Below are 2280 nucleotides of genomic sequence, written 5' to 3' on the forward strand. Positions count from 1 at the left end.
CGAAAAACCGCACTGCATCGGACGAGCAAGCGCACTTCATGATTTCTTTTGTCGGACGTAAAAAACTTCAAGAGTGTGCTACAAAGTCCTTCGGAGCGGACTTTTTTAAAGACCGAAGTGCACTGCATTTTTCTTTTTCTTTTTCTCTAACAGAGTTTTGATTTTCCCGTAGTGCATTGCATATATATTTTTGTTCTAAATGGATTGTAATGAAGAGTCCTTTTGTAGTGGACCCTTTTTTAGACCAAAGTGCACAGGATGGTCGAAAAAAATGAACCACAACTCCACATGAGATGAACAACATTTTTTCATGAAGAACCATCCATGCATATTAAAATGAATTTCTCAACAAATAATTAAACGCATTCCCAACAGCAACAAATCCAATAATAGTGAAGTGCACTCGCTGTGCGCCGAGCTGCAGACACACAACATGTGAACCTTGTCTCGTATCCAAGGTAGATGTCGCCGGAGGAGAGGACTGCACGCGAGCCGTATTTTGCCCTGCACACTCGTGGCCCAACACAGCACACATAGATCAGATAACATAGCAATAGAGACTCAAAAATAGCATGTATTAGGGCTGAACTAAACTGAATGCATCTAGCTGCCAAATCATGTGCGCACCGCCGACGAGCATAATACCAGCAGTCTTATCTTTTTGTGTGCGTTCTTTATTTTTTGCATCACAAAAAGTAGAGTGAACCGCAGTGGACAGAGCAGCGAACCTCTGCAAAAGACAGTGAAGCTTTTTCTTACCAAAGTAGAGTGTTGCTTCATCCTTGCTTTGCAGTCCACACCGAAGAAAACTTCAGTGCACTGAACATTTCCATCCAAAAAGAAGAGGAAAGTGATATGAATGAGAGTAGTGAACATTAGAAAAAAACACCAAACCACACGCTGATGGTTTTGCTCCCCGAAACCAGCTCGTCATCGCGTACTGCATAGGCCCGTGGGCGGAGCTGCATGCCGCTGTGGGGGCTGAACCCATGCTGTGGACTGCGCATGAGAGTGCCTACGTGCTGCGTGCCCGCACGTAGTTGACTGCATGCGGCCCCGTAGGAGAGGACGACGAGGAGGACCAGAGAGGTAGCCCCACCACGCCACCACCATGGGAGAGGACGACGAGGACCAGGGAGGCAGCTCCCATAGGAAACGATGCCCCGCCGAACCGCATGCACTCACCGAACGCACTTCACGCCCTCGGTGGCTCGAACTACACAGCGGCGTTGTCCCCTCTGTGCAGTTCTGATCGAGCACAGGTGTAGCTTCTTATCGTCATTGCGGTCCTCTCTGGCCTCGCCCACATTTCTGATTGGAGCTTGTTGAGGTTCAATCAGCAAAAAGTATGGACTGCACCAGGGAACTAGGATGCTGGCAGCAACCCGCATCTAGGCGTCCTCGACCCTCATCCTTGCCAGGACAAGTGCCATGGGGCGGCTGGGTAGTTGCTGGGATCCTCGCCGGAGGAGGAGCTCGTGTCGTCGCCCTCCTCGCTTGTCGGTTGGCGGAGAACCGAAGCCATCTCCTGTGGGCGCTCAGGGACCAAGTGGCGGCGCGTGGAAGAACCAAATCCGCTGTATCCAGCGTGCAAGGCTCTGTGGTTGACCGGGGCCAGCAACTGGGCGACTGGACGCTGCTCGATCCATCTCGAGCTTCTTGGGCCGCCACCGTGAACACCAGCGTCGCCCCTTCTTTTGCCAGATCCGGGGAAGAGGATGGGGTCTGGCCATGTCGAGGAGGAAGTAGTGGCGGGGTTGGGAGGGAGGAGCTCGTCGAGGCAGCCGGCAGGAGGATTTTGAGGCCAGAGCACAACCGCCCACAGCGAGGGGAGGAAGCCAGGGCCTGCCAGCAACGGGTGGCCACGTCCTGGCGACGCCTAGATCCGGTGGCGGGGCATGCAGTGGGGGACCGGCGAGCTCGGATCCATCACCGCGGGGACAAGCAGAACTCATATCCATCAGGCACTGGTGGGAGGTGACCGGGGTTGGGGGCGCCGCCATGGGGTGGGAGGTGGCCGAGGTTGGGGCGCCGCTGCAGGGTGGGAGGTGGCCGGGGTTGGAGGCGCCGCCGTGGGGTGGGAGGTGGCCGGGGGTGGGGCGCCGCTGCAGGGTGGGAGGTGGCCGGGGTTGGGGCGCCGCCGCGGGGTGGGAGGTGGCCGGGGTTGGGGGCGCCGCCGCGGGGTGGGAGGTGGGGGCGCTGAACGTGGGGTAGGAGGTGGTTGGGGGCGGGCGGCACTGGTGGGCGGCGCTGGGGTTGGTGGAAGAAGGTGGAGGAAGA

General features: G+C 56.6%; 1 long non-coding RNA gene across 1 annotated transcript; it reads right to left on the bottom strand.

Annotated features, from left to right (window-relative positions):
• Window positions 1-289: 289 nt before the first annotated feature.
• LOC123092665 (uncharacterized) lies at window positions 290-2280 on the bottom strand. The gene is made up of 2 exons (XR_006444790.1): window positions 760-2280; window positions 290-504 (listed from the first exon to the last, which is right to left on the bottom strand). It is a non-coding gene; the product is annotated as an uncharacterized lncRNA (long non-coding RNA).

The sequence above is a fragment of the Triticum aestivum genome, chromosome 4B (genome assembly GCF_018294505.1).
Source record: "Triticum aestivum cultivar Chinese Spring chromosome 4B, IWGSC CS RefSeq v2.1, whole genome shotgun sequence".
Lineage (NCBI taxonomy): Eukaryota > Viridiplantae > Streptophyta > Magnoliopsida > Poales > Poaceae > Triticum > Triticum aestivum.